Here is a 17,480-nt window from a genome sequence, read left to right on the forward strand (position 1 = left end):
ACAAAAGGTTTTAAACACCATTTTCAAAATATACTATATACTATGATACATTAACAATATACTGTAGATTGGTGAAGATACCTGCTAATGCTGTCATCATCACCTATGAGGCATATCTAAATATGCTAGCAATACTATATACAGTAGGGTGCATCTTTTGGGGTGAGTTCATGCTTACTGTACTAAACATACACTTATTCACTTCTCCAGGTGCAAGCGACAGCAGTGCAATGTATGTATAACTCTAAATTTTGATGTTAGTTTTTGCACAATCACATTTTTACATATGTCAAATGGATTTATGTCCAACTTATGTTCATCTCAAAATCAGGCCCATTATATTTAATATTTGTCCAAAAAAGGACAAAAAAAATTTGTATCCTTAAATGAGAATAATTCCTCAAAAACACTAAAAAACAAAAGGATTTATCGATTTCTGTAATGTATGTTATATATTGCTATTTCGACTGCAATTGAATTGCTATTTATTCTTTGTCATATACCTGGATGCAGAGCCGTAAGTAGGGTGGTACAGCTGGTCCTTGCGGAACCAGCTGCTGCAAATAACAGACCCTCACTCTCTGAGTGAAGGGTCAGCAGACTCCAGAGCAGCCAGGTAATAAGAGCAGTTTGCTGCGCAGGACCACAGGAGAGGGAGGGGACAGGAGCAGCAGGAGAGGGTCATATCATCTGTGACATGCTCAGAAATGGTGCTGTAATGAGTAAGGGCATGATGAGTAATACATTACTGTGTGACATAATGTGTATACGGACACTACTACTGTGTGACATAATGTGTAAGGGCATAATGTGTAAGAAACATTACTGTGTGGCACAATGTGTTATAAAGGGGCACTACTGTGTGGCATAATGTGAATAATGGGCTCTACTGTGCAACATATTGTGAATAAGGGCCCTCATTCCGAGTTGATCGGTCGCAAGGCGAATTTAGCAGAGTTACACACGCTAAGCCGCCGCCTACTGGGAGTGTATCTTAGCATCTTAAAATTGCGACCGATGTATTCGCAATATTGCGATCACAAACTACTTAGCAGTTTTAGAGTAGCTCCACACTTACTCTGCCTGTGCGATCAGTTCAGTGCTTGTCGTTCCTGGTTTGACGTCACAAACACACCCAGCGTTCGCCCAACCACTCCCCCGTTTCTCCGGCCACTCCTGCGTTTTTCCCGGAAACGGTAGCATTTTCAGCCACACGCCCATAAAACGCCGTGTTTCCGCCCAGTAACACCCATTTCCTGTCAATCACATTACGATCGCCGGAGCGATGAAAAAGCCGTGAGTAAAAATACTATCTTCATTGTTAAATTACTTGGCGCAGTCGCAGTGCGAATATTGCGCATGCGTACTAAGCGGATTTTCATTGCGATGCAATGAAAAATACCGAGCGAACGACTCGGAATGAGGGCCAAGGTGTACTACTGTGTGACATGAAGGGAGGGAATACCGCACAGGAAGGTTTAAATATAAACAGTTAATTCACTAAACCAAAGTCAGGTAATTGCAAGAAAACACTGTTTTCTAATTCTGATATTGTTTGGTGGTGCACCCTGAGTGAGTAGGGAAACGTAGACAATGGGAAGAAAAGAAGACTCTTTTGTGGGTGCACTCTTTACTTTACATAAATATAGAGAATAGTCAAAGTAGATTAAAATACAAATTTTAATGATTTAACAAGATAATTTTGCACAGTTAAGACAATTAGTGGTTCATAAAGAAGATAATGGTGGTCAATTAATTAACAAAATAATCGGAATAGCACTATGTGCTGATATAAAATGAAAAACTGGGTTTTGGCTGACGGAAGGAAATTCTAAACGTTCTATATTCAATGGTACATTCTGCTAATAAGCCAATCACAGTTATGCATTCCCCTGTAATGTAGTCTGGATACTGATGGTACTTAGGAGTAGTATAACTGTCTCTGTTTTGTATCCTGCCAGAGAAGATAGGGGTAGAGGGGGCAGTGAGGGGGGAGCGACAAAGAGTGGAAGTCGGAGAGCAGTGTGAATCTGCTGTCAGTGTTAGACGCTATATGGGCTCCAACAATGAGCTCTACTGCACTGAGTATTCCTCAATGGTCACCCACTTGAGTACTAACCCAGCCCAACACTGATTAGCTTCCGAGATCGGACGGCTTTGGGCGTTTCCAGTGTGGTATGATAGTAGAGGAAATGACCAAATATTTCGAAGCTCTGGAATCACTGATGAGAGTTCACGAATTTACAAAGTTATTCAGGACAGATACCAGGCATAGAGGAAATTAGATGGATCTGCTGCCAATGTTAGACAGGGACACGACCCTGAATCACTGGTGAGAGTCCACGAAAATAAGGATAGGAAGGAAAATAAGTAGATATTGAAAAATCTGATGGGTTTAAATCCCAGATATGGCAATAGAAAATGAACTAGAATAGTTACATTATAATTGGCAACAGTTGCCTAGATATATGGTGCCTGAAATGCCAAAGCAGAGACAAAAGAAAAAGTGAAAAAATGATGACAGAGTCCCAGCTATGATAAAGTATCCAGTATGTATTATTGGTACTTAAAAGTAGCAATAAGGTTATAGCTGAATTGCACCTAGAGTATAACTGTTACAAAAGTATCCACTGCAGGTTGTCAATACTCCAAAAGGATGTACATAAATAGCAGTGAGGTTGTAACTGAGTTGCAATGATATGTCCAGACTAGGGAGGATCTATCTAGGTTTTTAAATTGAATCACTGCCAATGTCAACACACACAGAGAAATGGAAATGAAACATTATAGTACAGTACATAAATAATGCAGGTATTGATGTAACTGCTAAGGCAGGTAAGAACCTATTAGCAAAAAGTCCCTCTAATATATACAATCTATCATAGCAGAGTGATAGTAATAAATGCTCATAGGAGCGAATGAAAAACATATAGAACTACTGCGGGCATGTAACTTCCAATATGCACTAAGTAGTCAAGTTGTTGTGGATAAGTAAGAAACAAGAGTTGATATTACCCGCGCCGAATATAGGGGTAGGATCTCCCCTTCTGCAGTCTTGCCACCCGTCTCCACTCACAAAGGTGCTGTCAGTCTTCTAAGCGCCCCGAACATCTAAAAGGATGGGGCAGTTCAGGAGCCGCTGGTCCGAGGCGTCCTGTCGGACACGAGCCGCCGTTGGACGTCAGCTGCTGCAGTCAGCCTCGATAGGTGAGGGTCGGGGGAGACCGAGGGCACAGGCAGATACCCGATGACGTCCGTGGTTCCAGTCAGCCAAATGGACAGAGGTTGTATCGGAATACGCGTTTCACCCGTCCGCCGGGCTTGATCACTTCCTGTTGTGGTCTTGATCCCAGCAGGTTTTTATGGAGAGGTTAAATCAGTGTCTTCCAATCAAAAAAAAGGGGGAGGAGGTGTATAAGTCCTTTGATCACCAGCTGAGGTCTTACGGCTTGAATACTCCAGATAGATTAACACTGAATCACTTGTTGATTGACAGGGGAAGCCGTTATCCATGTGAGCAAAAATAAAATAAAGAAAGGAAAAGAAAAAAAGAGTTTTAAAACACAACCCAAGTAAAGTTCTTATTGACCGGATAATAAATCATATGCAGTATGATGCAAAGCTGAATTAAGTGAATGCAGGTGATTAGTTTAATATTGCACACCCAATAATAATGGAGGTAATGAGAGTGGCATGGTCAGCCCATATAGATAAATAATTACTATTGCTTGCTGGAGTGATAAACCTTTTGACTGATAATTTCGGATCGTCCCTCTTGTATGCCTGGTTTATTAGTTTATGACAGTTTGCAGTACGGAGCCCGGACAGGAAAAGCTTACTAATAGGACTAGTGGTAATTGTATCTAAGCCACTATTAATAGACACACAATATTGTCCAAATAGACTGATAAAAAAGGTGATTATTTAATAAACTGTTACTACATAGTCTATGGTCCTGGGTCCGAGCAAAGAAAACTAAATTGTCATTAATTTATAATGATTAGATATAAATTACTACAGGTGATCAAACAATGTTGGGTGTATATTATTCTTATTAATTGGTGATTCAGAAGATGCTGATTATAAGGCACGTGTTTAAGATTTAATAGGGTGCCTCAACTAGTCAAATATAATGGTCGCAAGGTCAGTGGTCCTAAAACCGGACAGGAGGGCTCCCTAATAATGCTGAGAAATAGCCTTACAATAAAAATGATACATCTAAAACAAGGATAATAGAGTGTCTCGTTTATTAATAATCGTCCAGTATCCTGTATAAACAATAGGTAGTGATATAAATGTTGATTACGTGGGATACGTCTACTTTTAAATGCAGTGAAATATGGGTCAGAAAGGCTGAATATTATTGCCGCATGGCCCGTGATACTGAGTACGGGCAGAAAAAAGGGGGAAGAAAGAAAAGGATGAGAAGGAAATGAGGGGGCTCCCTAATATAGCTGATACGCTGATAAATTACCATGATCTAATAAGAGTCACTGATGGTGACCCAGTAATGTTCATTGTGCAAGTAAAAAATAAAAAATAATAAATAAAAAATAATAAATAATAAATAAAAATAAAAATAAATTTAAAAAAAAATAATAATAATAAAATAATATATATATATAAAAATTATATAATATTAATATATATCTGAGTGCGCACGAGTTGTACGAGGCATACATGCAATATTGGGGGATCTCCCTATGAGCCCAGGATCCTAGTTATTGTTGCCAAATATCAGTCCCTTGATTAGTGATAATTGTATTTATAATATCTAATTAAATAAATAAACATGGCAAGACATTCTTCACTGCCTAGTGTTGGGTGTAATTGTAGGGCTCAGATTCAACCTGTACGGGGTAGAAGATGGAGAATTAATGTGTATAGTAATCATAATGAAACCTAGGGGATGGGTTAGAGGGTGAAATTTGTACTGAGAGATATAGTTAAACAGTGCACTAAACTATATTATTAGTGTTGAAATCATGTGCTAATAAACAAATATAATGGGCTAAGTGCGGTTCGTGGGAGGTTTGTGAAAATAAATATTGGGTCCGTTAGTGAGTATTAGGGAAAGATTGAGAGTGGATGTTCTGGTGTTAGGGTCGGTATCTGTGAAACAGGGAAAGGGGGAAGGGTTTTGGGTTTGGAGTTTGGAGTGCGTGCTGGGAGAAATTGTATGTATGTAAATACACACACACATATCCATACACATGACCATAAAACACATGGGACACAAGTGTACGTGTGAATGAATGGGTTCCAAAATGTAAAATGTTGTGATGTTGTTGTAAATTGTTTGGTGGGTGTGGAATATGAGAGATCATGGGACTCTGTGCCATTATGCTAAGGGTGTGGACATTAGATTAGCAAGTATATCCACGCATGGTTTGAATTGATATTCGTATCATATGAATACGCTATAGTTAATATACTCATTTAGGCCTGCTGGTTTTAGTCCCCCCAACTTGAAAGTCCATTCACTTTCTCTTTTGATCAGTTGTTTACTTAGGTCTCCTCCACGTATGCCCAAGTGAATTCTGTCTAGACCAAATGCTCGCATTTCACATGGGGAATCATGATGTTGAACATGGAAATGCCTTGCTACCGATGTCAATTTTTTGCCTTTCTGTAGATCAGATGAGGCATTTCTGATATTTCCCATGTGTTCTAGAATCCGGGTTTTGAATTTCCTTGTGGTCATACCGATGTAGCGTTGGTTACAGCTACAGATTAAACAGTAGACTATTCCTTCTGTATTACAATTAAAGAAATGTCGTATTTGAATATCACGTCCTAATCTATCTGTGACCTTGTCGGTGATCTGGATCTGAGGGCAGGCTTTGCACTTCCCACATGGGAAGGATCCTGTTATATTGCTGGTTTTAGTGGGATTACGTGTAAAATGGCTCTGAACGATCATGTCCTTCACATTCTTAGCTCTTCTCCAGCTAATTTGGAGCGTTGAATCCAATAGCGGTGATAGATCTGCATCCAGGTGTAGGACCGGTAGATGCTTATGAATCGCGTTTTTGATTTGACGCCATTCTGGGCAAAAGGTACCTACAAAGTGAATCTTAGTATCATCTTTTTCTTCCTTTGGTTTGTCTTGAAAGATCAGGGTATCTCTTTTTATTTTGAGAACGGTTTTTTGAGCTTTTTTCAAAGCTCGTTTGCTATACCCACGTGCGTGTAATCGGGCCGCAAGTTCATGACTTTTTTGTTTGTATATGGTATCTTCTGTACAGTTACGTCTAAGTCTGAGAAATTCCCCTTTGGGAATGTTCTCGACAGTCGGCGGAAAATGTGAACTTGTCTGGTACAGAATACTGTTAGTGGCCGTGTCTTTTCGATATAGTTCTGTGGCCAAAGTTCCAGTAACTGTCTTGTAAATATTAAGGTCTAAAAAGGATACCTTTTCTTTACTTATTGTGTAGGTCAGAAAGATATTGAGACTGTTGTTGTTGAGTAGATTTATAAAGTCAAGTAGTAATTGTTCATCACTGTCCCAGATCACAAAAATATCATCTATAAATCTCAGCCAATTCAGAATGTGTTGTGTATATTTCTGATTCTCATCCCTGAAAACGATGGTTTGTTCCCACCAGCCAAGAAACAGATTTGCATATGTAGGAGCACAAGCCGCTCCCATCGCTGTCCCTCGGATCTGCTGGAAAAATTGATCACCGAAGGTGAAAAAATTCTTGTTGAGTACGAAGCTCAACATTTCACAAAGAAAATCATTAAACTCATTTCTTTCTTTCATGTCCAAAAAGAACTTAGTCGCTTGTATTCCTTGTTGATGGGAGATGCTACTATACAGAGCCTCAACATCCAATGTGACCAAGATGCAATCCTTCTCCAGACAGATGTCATGCAACTTTCGTAATAAATCAGAAGTATCTTTTAGGTAGGAGGGTAGTGTCAGAACATGTTCCCTAAGGTGTAAGTCCAAAAATTTGCTGGGTATTTCTAATAGTCCCCCATTCCCTGAAACAATGGGTCTTCCTGGTGGTTTCATGATGTTCTTGTGTACCTTCGGTAGAAGATAAAACGTTGGTACTCTGGGGTTGGAGACTGTAAGGTATTTAAACTCCTGTGATGTAATGGTTCCAAGTGCCAAGGCTTCTTCGATCATATGCATGTACTGTCTATGAAATTTAGCTGTGGGGTTGAGTGGTAGTCTCAGGTAGCATGAGGTGTCCAGGAGTTGTCGTCGTGCTTCTTCCTCATACATGGAAACAGGCCAAATCACGATATTGCCCCCTTTGTCAGAGGGCTTGAGAATTATATCTTTCCATGACTGAATTTCTTTTAGAGCAAGTCTTTCTCTATATTTCAGATTGCTCGTGAGACATCTTTTCTTGGAATTTGTTTGGATTTCATCAAATTCTCTCGATACTAGGTCTAAGAAGACGTTAATCTCCGGACTGTTGTTATCTGGTGGAAAGAAAGTAGATTTAACCTTACATGTGGGTCTGGTATTTTGCACATCTACCGAGTTAGAGGCTGATTCCATGTATAGTTCTTCCAGGTCCTGGATTGCCATTACTTCTTCTTCAGATAAGGGTGTATTCGAGGGAGTTGAAGAGGACGATCCTTCCGATGGGGATGTGATGAGAGTTGATCCGGCATTCATAGATAACGAGATGTCCATAGTTTCTTTGGGTTTGGCAAAGAATTTTTTTAAAAGTAGTTTGCGGCCAAAAAGCCTAAGGTCTTTTTCCCATGCAAATCTATTAAATGATGATGAAGGTGAGAATGATAGTCCTTTGCTAAGGACTTCCACCTGATCTTCCGTGAGAATTCTGGTGCTGAGATTGATGATTTGTAGCCTATCTGTGGTCAATACTTCCTGGTTTTCCGTATTGGATAGTGAGAGGTCCTTGGGGGATCCCAATCGCGATTGTTTTTGTCGGTGTTTCGTCCCCCCTCGTCTTGTCTTCCTCGATATTTGTTTCTGCCTCTTGAACGTTGACCTTTCCCTAAAAAAAGATCCTCACTGTTGTAACGTTTGGTTGTCGCCGAGGCTCCTTCTGGGTGTTCTGTGGAGGAGTCTTCACTATATGAGGATTCCCTTTCGGATGAGCTAATATCCTCCCTTGTGGGTCCTCCTCTACCTCTTGGGGTGTAAGAATTCCAACGAAATATGTTACCTTGGGAGAAATCACTTTTGTCTCTTTGGAATTTGTTGCGTTTCCGTTCTATTATAGAAGTTTCATATGAATCTAGTTCTTTTTTGTATTTGTCAAAAGTGTTTTGGAAGGTAAGGTCCTTCTCCCAGGTTTCTAATGTTTTGCCTAATTCCTCAATGCTCTTTTCTACTTGGTCTAAAACTAAATTGTCATGTTTGATGAGAATCAGAGTAAGCTCATGGGAGCATTTCAGCAAGACGGCTTCCCAGTCTGCTTTTAAATTCTCTGTAGCCAGAGGGAATGAAGGGAAAACACGGGGTTGTAGACCTCTAGGTGAAATTTTGTTTTTGTGATAGTTCTCTAGAGTAGTAATGTCCCACGATAGCCTAATCCTTTTTTGTAGGTTCTTCTGTAATTTGGAGAGGTCCGATCTCCAATCTTTGGGAGTAGCTGGATTCTGAAAGGTGTCTGAAAAGATATCACCGCATTCATCTAAATTTCTGCGTTTGGATATCAGTGCTGTCTTTAATGAGAATGTAGTCATAGTAATAAGTTAGGTTGTGAATATTAAAAACAATTTGTAGGAAGTATAACAATTCTCATAGAGCCACTAAGGAAAATCGTGCAAGGAAAATAGGAAAGAGATCCTGATAGAAAGAAAGATTGTTTGGTCCGTGCAAGGTATTAGAAAGCTAAGAATGTACTCAGCATACAAGTACTTAACATGAAGGGAGGGAATACCGCACAGGAAGGTTTAAATATAAACAGTTAATTCACTAAACCAAAGTCAGGTAATTGCAAGAAAACACTGTTTTCTAATTCTGATATTGTTTGGTGGTGCACCCTGAGTCAGTAGGGAAACGTAGACAATGGGAAGAAAAGAAGACTCTTTTGTGGGCGCACTCTTTACTTTACATAAATATAGAGAATAGTCAAAGTAGATTAAAATACAAATTTTAATGATTTAACAAGATAATTTTGCACAGTTAAGACAATTAGTGGTTCATAAAGAAGATAATGGTGGTCAATTAATTAACAAAATAATCGGAATAGCACTATGTGCTGATATAAAATGAAAAACTGGGTTTTGGCTGACGGAAAGGAAATTCTAAACGTTCTATATTCAATGGTACATTCTGCTAATAAGCCAATCACAGTTATGCATTCCCCTGTAATGTAGTCTGGATACTGATGGTACTTAGGAGTAGTATAACTGTCTCTGTTTTGTATCCTGCCAGAGAAGATAGGGGTAGAGGGGGCAGTGAGGGGGGAGCGACAAAGAGTGGAAGTCGGAGAGCAGTGTGAATCTGCTGTCAGTGTTAGACGCTATATGGGCTCCAACAATGAGCTCTACTGCACTGAGTATTCCTCAATGGTCACCCACTTGAGTACTAACCCAGCCCAACACTGATTAGCTTCCGAGATCGGACGGCTTCGGGCGTTTCCAGTGTGGTATGATAGTAGAGGAAATGACCAAATATTTCGAAGCTCTGGAATCACTGATGAGAGTTCACGAATTTACAAAGTTATTCAGGACAGATACCAGGCATAGAGGAAATTAGATGGATCTGCTGCCAATGTTAGACAGGGACACGACCCTGAATCACTGGTGAGAGTCCACGAAAATAAGGATAGGAAGGAAAATAAGTAGATATTGAAAAATCTGATGGGTTTAAATCCCAGATATGGCAATAGAAAATGAACTAGAATAGTTACATTATAATTGGCAACAGTTGCCTAGATATATGGTGCCTGAAATGCCAAAGCAGAGACAAAAGAAAAAGTGAAAAAATGATGACAGAGTCCCAGCTATGATAAAGTATCCAGTATGTATTATTGGTACTTAAAAGTAGCAATAAGGTTATAGCTGAATTGCACCTAGAGTATAACTGTTACAAAAGTATCCACTGCAGGTTGTCAATACTCCAAAAGGATGTACATAAATAGCAGTGAGGTTGTAACTGAGTTGCAATGATATGTCCAGACTAGGGAGGATCTATCTAGTTTTTTAAATTGAATCACTGCCAATGTCAACACACACAGAGAAATGGAAATGAAACATTATAGTACAGTACATAAATAATGCAGGTATTGATGTAACTGCTAAGGCAGGCAAGAACCTATTAGCACAAAGTCCCTCTAATATATACAATCTATCATAGCAGAGTGATAGTAATAAATGCTCACAGGAGCGAATGAAAAACATATAGAACTACTGCGGGCATGTAACTTCCAATATGCAATAAGTAGTCAAGTTGTTGTGGATAAGTAAGAAACAAGAGTTGATATTACCCGCGCCGAATATAGGGGTAGGATCTCCCCTTCTGAATTGGCTGAGATTTATAGATGATATTTTTGTGATCTGGGACAGTGATGACCAATTACTACTTGACTTTATAAATCTACTCAACAACAACAGTCTCAATATCTTTCTGACCTACACAATAAGTAAAGAAAAGGTATCCTTTTTAGACCTTAATATTTACAAGACAGTTACTGGAACTTTGGCCACAGAACTATATCGAAAAGACACGGCCACTAACAGTATTCTGTACCAGACAAGTTCACATTTTCCGCCGACTGTCGAGAACATTCCCAAAGGGGAATTTCTCAGACTTAGACGTAACTGTACAGAAGATACCATATACAAACAAAAAAGTCATGAACTTGCGGCCCGATTACACGCACGTGGGTATAGCAAACGAGCTTTGAAAAAAGCTCAAAAAACCGTTCTCAAAATAAAAAGAGATACCCTGATCTTTCAAGACAAACCAAAGGAAGAAAAAGATGATACTAAGATTCGCTTTGTATGTACCTTTTGCCCAGAATGGCGTCAAATCAAAAACGCGATTCATAAGCATCTACCGGTCCTACACCTGGATGCAGATCTATCACCGCTATTGGATTCAACGCTCCAAATTAGCTGGAGAAGAGCTAAGAATGTGAAGGACATGATCGTTCAGAGCCATTTTACACGTAATCCCACTAAAACCAGCAATATAACAGGATCCTTCCCATGTGGGAAGTGCAAAGCCTGCCCTCAGATCCAGATCACCGACAAGGTCACAGATAGATTAGGACGTGATATTCAAATACGACATTTCTTTAATTGTAATACAGAAGGAATAGTCTACTGTTTAATCTGTAGCTGTAACCAACGCTACATCGGTATGACCACAAGGAAATTCAAAACCCGGATTCTAGAACACATGGGAAATATCAGAAATGCCTCATCTGATCTACAGAAAGGCAAAAAATTGACATCGGTAGCAAGGCATTTCCATGTTCAACATCATGATTCCCCATGTGAAATGCGAGCATTTGGTCTAGACAGAATTCACTTGGGCATACGTGGAGGAGACCTAAGTAAACAACTGATCAAAAGAGAAAGTGAATGGACTTTCAAGTTGGGGGGACTAAAACCAGCAGGCCTAAATGAGTATATTAACTATAGCGTATTCATATGATACGAATATCAATTCAAACCATGCGTGGATATACTTGCTAATCTAATGTCCACACCCTTAGCATAATGGCACAGAGTCCCATGATCTCTCATATTCCACACCCACCAAACAATTTACAACATCATCACAACATTTTACATTTTGGAACCCATTCATTCACACGTACACTTGTGTCCCATGTGTTTTATGGTCATGTGTATGGATATGTGTGTGTGTATTTACATACATACAATTTCTCCCAGCACGCACTCCAAACTCCAAACCCAAAACCCTTCCCCCTTTCCCTGTTTCACAGATACCGACCCTAACACCAGAACATCCACTCTCAATCTTTCCCTAATACTCACTAACGGACCCAATATTTATTTTCACAAACCTCCCACGGGCCGCACTTAGCCCATTATATTTGTTTATTAGCACATGATTTCAACACTAATAATATAGTTTAGTGCACTGTTTAACTATATCTCTCAGTACAAATTTCACCCTCTAACCCATCCCCTAGGTTTCATTATGATTACTATACACATTAATTCTCCATCTTCTACCCCGTACAGGTTGAATCTGAGCCCTACAATTACACCCAACCCTAGGCAGTGAAGAATGTCTTGCCATGTTTATTTATTTAATTAGATATTATAAATACAATTATCACTAATCAAGGGACTGATATTTGGCAACAATAACTAGGATCCTGGGCTCATAGGGAGATCCCCCAATATTGCATGTATGCCTCGTTCAACTCGTGCGCACTCAGATATATATTAATATTATATAATTTTTATATATATATATTATTTTATTATTATTTTTTTTTTAAAATTTTATTTTTATTTTTATTTATTATTTATTATTTTTTATTTATTATTTTTTATTTTTTACTTGCACAATGAACATTACTGGGTCACCATCAGTGACTCTTATTAGATCATGGTAATTTATCAGCGTATCAGCTATATTAGGGAGCCCCCTCATTTCCTTCTCATCCTTTTCTTTCTTCCCCCTTTTTTCTGCCCGTACTCAGTATCACGGGCCATGCGGCAATAATATTCAGCCTTTCTGACCCATATTTCACTGCATTTAAAAGTAGACGTATCCCACGTAATCAAAATTTATATCACTACCTATTGTTTATACAGGATACTGGACGATTATTAATAAACGAGACACTCTATTATCCTTGTTTTAGATCTATCATTTTTATTGTAAGGCTATTTCTCAGCATTATTAGGGAGCCCTCCTGTCCGGTTTTAGGACCACTGACCTTGCGACCATTATATTTGACTTGTTGAGGCACCCTATTAAATCTTAAACACGTGCCTTATAATCAGCATCTTCTGAATCACCAATTAATTAGAATAATATACACCCAACATTGTTTGATCACCTGTAGTAATTTATATCTAATCATTATAAATTAATGACAATTTAGTTTTCTTTGCTCGGACCCAGGACCATAGACTATGTAGTAACAGTTTATTAAATAATCACCTTTTTTATCAGCCTATTTGGACAATATTGTGTGTCTATTAATAGCGGCTTAGATACAATTACCACTAGTCCTATTAGTAAGCTTTTCCTGTCCGGGCTCCGTACTGCAAACTGTCATAAACTAATAAACCAGGCATACAAGAGGGACGATCCGAAATTATCAGTCAAAAGGTTTATCACTCCAGCAAGCAATAGTAATTATTTATCTATATGGGCTGACCATGCCACTCTCATTACCTCCATTATTATTGGGTGTGCAATATTAAACTAATCACCTGCATTCACTTAATTCAGCTTTGCATCATACTGCATATGATTTATTATCCGGTCAATAAGAACTTTACTTGGGTTGTGTTTTAAAACTCTTTTTTTCTTTTCCTTTCTTTATTTTATTTTTGCTCACATGGATAACGGCTTCCCCTGTCAATCAACAAGTGATTCAGTGTTAATCTATCTGGAGTATTCAAGCCGTAAGACCTCAGCTGGCGATCAAAGGACTTATACACCTCCTCCCCCTTTTTTTTGATTGGAAGACACTGATTTAACCTCTCCATAAAAACCTGCTGGGATCAAGACCACAACAGGAAGTGATCAAGCCCGGCGGACGGGTGAAACGCGTATTCCGATACAACCTCTGTCCATTTGGCTGACTGGAACCACGGACGTCATCGGGTATCTGCCTGTGCCCTCGGTCTCCCCCGACCCTCACCTATCAAGGCTGACTGCAGCAGCTGACGTCCAACGGCGGCTCGTGTCCGACAGGACGCCTCGGACCAGCGGCTCCTGAACTGCCCCATCCTTTTAGATGTCCGGGGCGCTTAGAAGACTGACAGCACCTTTGTGAGTGGAGACGGGTGGCAAGACTGCAGAAGGGGAGATCCTACCCCTATATTCGGCGCAGGTAATATCAACTCTTGTTTCTTACTTATCCACAACAACTTGACTACTTAGTGCATATTGGAAGTTACATGCCCGCAGTAGTTCTATATGTTTTTCATTCGCTCCTGTGAGCATTTATTACTATCACTCTGCTATGATAGATTGTATATATTAGAGGGACTTTGTGCTAATAGGTTCTTGCCTGCCTTAGCAGTTACATCAATACCTGCATTATTTATGTACTGTACTATAATGTTTCATTTCCATTTCTCTGTGTGTGTTGACATTGGCAGTGATTCAATTTAAAAACCTAGATAGATCCTCCCTAGTCTGGACATATCATTGCAACTCAGTTACAACCTCACTGCTATTTATGTACATCCTTTTGGAGTATTGACAACCTGCAGTGGATACTTTTGTAACAGTTATACTCTAGGTGCAATTCAGCTATAACCTTATTGCTACTTTTAAGTACCAATAATACATACTGGATACTTTATCATAGCTGGGACTCTGTCATCATTTTTTCACTTTTTCTTTTGTCTCTGCTTTGGCATTTCAGGCACCATATATCTAGGCAACTGTTGCCAATTATAATGTAACTATTCTAGTTCATTTTCTATTACCATATCTGGGATTTAAACCCATCAGATTTTTCAATATCTACTTATTTTCCTTCCTATCCTTATTTTCGTGGACTCTCACCAGTGATTCAGGGTCGTGTCCCTGTCTAACATTGGCAGCAGATCCATCTAATTTCCTCTATGCCTGGAATCTGTCCTGAATAACTTTGTAAATTCGTGAACTCTCATCAGTGATTCCAGAGCTTCGAAATATTTGGTCATTTCCTCTACTATCATACCACACTGGAAACGCCCAAAGCCGTCCGATCTCGGAAGCTAATCAGTGTTGGGCTGGGTTAGTACTCAAGTGGGTGACCATTGAGGAATACTCAGTGCAGTAGAGCTCATTGTTGGAGCCCATATAGCGTCTAACACTGACAGCAGATTCACACTGCTCTCCGACTTCCACTCTTTGTCGCTCCCCCCTCACTGCCCCCTCTACCCCTATCTTCTCTGGCAGGATACAAAACAGAGACAGTTATACTACTCCTAAGTACCATCAGTATCCAGACTACATTACAGGGGAATGCATAACTGTGATTGGCTTATTAGCAGAATGTACCATTGAATATAGAACGTTTAGAATTTCCTTCCGTCAGCCAAAACCCAGTTTTTCATTTTATATCAGCACATAGTGCTATTCCGATTATTTTGTTAATTAATTGACCACCATTATCTTCTTTATGAACCACTAATTGTCTTAACTGTGGAAAATTATCTTGTTAAATCATTAAAATTTGTATTTTAATCTACTTTGACTATTCTCTATATTTATGTAAAGTAAAGAGTGCACCCACAAAAGAGTCTTCTTTTCTTCCCATTGTACTACTGTGTGATGTAATGTGAAAAAAGGGAGCTACTCTGTGACGTATTGTGAATAAGGGGAACTACTGTATGACATAACATGAATAAAGGGCTCTACTGGGCAATGTGAATAAGATGTACTACTGTGTAATGTAATGTGAATAAGGGACACTACTGTGTGGTGTAATGTGAATAAGGTTTCACTACTATGCGGCGTAATTTGAATTGGGGGTACTATTGTGTGGCCATGCCCTTTCCTCACAAGATCACTCCCCTCCTACCCCTATTCAAATTATGGGGGGGTGCCATTGGTCTTTCTTGAACATGTCAGCAATATGTCTAGTTATGGCTTTGCCTGAAAGCATTGCTGCACTTCAAAAAGCATAATCAGTTTAAAAAACAAAAAAAACAATGATTAAACACTGTTCAACATAACCATGCATAACAGTGCAAAAACCTTGCAACATCAATAAGTATAATCAAATATTAAAAATCAATTTTTGTTATAAACATGTAAGAGCAAAAAAAGAGAAAGTATTTGTGCACCTGGACAAACTATGTTGTAGTGCAAGGGGTGCACATACATTTTCCTTTTTGTATGCAGACTAAGGGCCTTATTCAGATTCAGTTGCAGTTTTGCTATTTTAGGGCAAGGCCGCCCAGAATATAAATGCCTGCCAGCTATGCGATCGCAATGCAATTGCGATCGCATTGCTGAATTGTGGATGCTCCCCTGCCTCAGCAGCCAGGCTGCAAAGACAGGCACAAAGCTATTATGTTTTGGGTTGCATTGGCCATGTCACGCGGCATCCCCGAACCCGCTACTACACTCCCGTTCAACACCATGTTGCCTCCCCTGCAATACCGCAACACCACATCGCCACCCTGTACCACCCTGTATCGTACCGGGAATGCCTCTGCTTGTTAATCACTGTGTGCGCACGCTCAGTACAGCTGCTGTGCGTACGCACTGGACATTAATAGTTCAGTATGCGATTGCATAGCTGATGAGATCCATAGTGAATACAGCCAAAAATACTGTCTGCTGTTGCATGTAGCCCACAAGTGCTCGAACGCTTTATTTCTTACACTGCCATTAAGATTCTCCACACATTTTACATCTCTCCCACCTGCAGTGCAACATGGTTTTACAAAGTTATTTGCTCTTTTTTTTCTTTCTTTATTTCCAACTCAGAATCAGATTCTTTTTCTTTTATAGGGTACAGTATGACATAATTTTGATGAAAAAAGAGCCCTAAAATACCCTTTATTTACCATTATGATTTGTTGAGCTGTGCTAATGAAAAAAGAGGTAATTTAGTATGATTATTTTTTGTGTGCATGTATACAATGACATTATATCAAATTCATTGGCAAAAATGCCATATAACTTTTTGTCTCCACTAATAAAATAGTCATACATTGCAAATAAAGACACCCCAAACATAACCCTCTGGTACTGTATTGACAATGGTAGCCCTCTTACTCTACTCTTTTAAAGTGTTTTACTCTATGCCCATGTTCATCAAATTACAACTACAATGTAGTGTGAACAAAAACTATTCTACTCCTGATAGTAGTGAAAGATGCAGAAACAAGACACTAAAGAATGGATGCTTATAAATTGTATTTCATATTAATAATCCCCTAGTTTTTATCTTTTTATATTTCTTATAACTAGTGATGAGCGGGTTCGGTTCCTCGGGATCCGAACCCCCCCGAACTTCACCCATTTTACACGGTTCCGAGGCAGACTCGAATCTTCCCACCTTGCTCGGTTAACCCGAGCGCGCCCGAACATCATCATCCCGCTGTCGGATTCTCGCGAGATTTGTATTCTATATAAGGAGCCGTGCGTCGCCGCCATTTTCACTCGTGCTTTGGAGATGATAGCGAGAGGACGTGGCTGCTTTCTCTCAGTTTCTGTGTTCAGTGTGCTGCAAATATCTGCTCAGTGTGCTGCAAATATCTGTGCTCAGTGTGCTTGCGAATATCTGTGCTCAGTGTGCTGAAAATATCTACGTTCTCTGCCTGAAAAACGCTCCATATCTGTGCTGCATTGTAGTATATAGTAGGAGGAC

General features: G+C 39.5%; 3 pseudogenes; 1 reads left to right on the forward strand and 2 right to left on the reverse strand.

Moving 5' to 3' along the window:
• Window positions 1-2,070: 2,070 nt before the first annotated feature.
• On the reverse strand, window positions 2,071-2,189 carry LOC134912392 (5S ribosomal RNA; annotated as a pseudogene).
• Window positions 2,190-9,482: 7,293 nt separating this feature from the next.
• LOC134913777 (5S ribosomal RNA) lies at window positions 9,483-9,601 on the reverse strand (annotated as a pseudogene).
• A 5,219-nt stretch (window positions 9,602-14,820) lies between these two features.
• Window positions 14,821-14,939, forward strand: LOC134912393 (5S ribosomal RNA; annotated as a pseudogene).
• The last annotated feature ends 2,541 nt before the right edge of the window (window positions 14,940-17,480 follow it).

Source organism: Pseudophryne corroboree, chromosome 4 (genome assembly GCF_028390025.1).
Source record: "Pseudophryne corroboree isolate aPseCor3 chromosome 4, aPseCor3.hap2, whole genome shotgun sequence".
Classification (NCBI taxonomy): domain Eukaryota; kingdom Metazoa; phylum Chordata; class Amphibia; order Anura; family Myobatrachidae; genus Pseudophryne; species Pseudophryne corroboree.